This window comes from Emiliania huxleyi (genome assembly GCF_000372725.1).
Source record: "Emiliania huxleyi CCMP1516 unplaced genomic scaffold EMIHUscaffold_81, whole genome shotgun sequence".
In the NCBI taxonomy this organism is placed as follows: domain Eukaryota; phylum Haptophyta; order Isochrysidales; family Noelaerhabdaceae; genus Emiliania; species Emiliania huxleyi.
This window is the reverse complement of record NW_005195940.1, coordinates 507,881-509,192: the sequence shown is the minus strand read 5'-3', so window position 1 is coordinate 509,192 and position 1,312 is coordinate 507,881.

The following is a 1,312-nucleotide window of genomic DNA, read 5'->3' as shown; positions in this document are numbered from 1 at the left end:
GGCGCCCGATGCCGCCGACGCAGCTGAAGGTGCCGGTGGGGCGGCCGGCGGTGGCCGAAGCGGCGGAGGCCGAAGCGGCGGCGGCGGCGGCGATCTCGCCACGCTCGACGTGTTGCGCGCGCTGCTCCTCCCAAAGTGGCGAGCGCTGTGCACCGCCGAACTCGGGCCCGCGGATGCCGCCCTCAAGGGGTCGGCGAAGCGAGACGACGGCTCGCTGCGCTCGGCGCTGCGCTGCGCCGCCGCGTTCGCCCGCCACGCCCCCGCCAGCCTGCCGCGTGGAGGCTGCGAGGACGAGCTGGCGGCGTACAAGGGCCTTCTCTCCGAGGCGATGGCTCGCTGCGCGTCTCGCGGCGGGCAGCTGCCGAGCCTGGGAGTCGACGATAACCAGCCTGCCAACTCTGTTGTACTGCCATTAGGCGGGCACTTGCGGAGCCTTTGAGTCAACGATAACCAGCCTGCCAACTCTGTTGTACTGCCATTAGGCGGGCATTTGCGGAGCCTGGGAGTCAACGATAACCAGCCTGCCAACTCTGTTGTACTGCCATTAGGCGGGCACTTGCGGAGCCTTTGAGTCAACGAGAACCAGCCTGCCAACTCTGTTGTACTGCCATTAGGCGGGCACTTGCGGAGCCTGGGAGTCAACGATAACCAGCCTGCCAACTCTGTTGTACTGCCATTAGGCGGGCACTTGCCGAGCCTGTGAGTCAACGATACCCAGCCTGCCAACTCTGTTGTACTGCCATTAGGCGGGCACTTGCGGAGCCTGGGAGTCAACGATAACCAGCCTGCCAACTCTGTTGTACTGCCATTAGGCGGGCACTTGCGGAGCCTTTGAGTCAACGATGACCAGCCTGCTAACTCTGTTGTACTGCCATTAGGCGGGCACTTGCGGAGCCTGGGAGTCAACGAGAACCAGCCTGCCAACTCTGTTGTACTGCCATTAGGCGGGCACTTGCGGAGCCTTTGAGTCAACGATGACCAGCCTGCCAACTCTGTTGTACTGCCATTAGGCGGGCACTTGCGGAGCCTTTGAGTCAACGATAACCAGCCTGCCAACTCTGTTGTACTGCCATTAGGCGGGCACTTGCGGAGCCTTTGAGTCAACGCTAACCAGCCTGCCAACTCTGTTGTACTGCCATTAGGCGGGCATTGCGGAGCCTGGGAGTCAACGAGAACCAGCCTGCCAACTCTGTTGTACTGCCATTAGGCGGGCACTTGCCGAGCCTTTGAGTCAACGATGACCAGCCTGCCAACTCTGTTGTACTGCCATTAGGCGGGCACTTGCCGAGCCTTTAGTCAACGAGAACCAGCC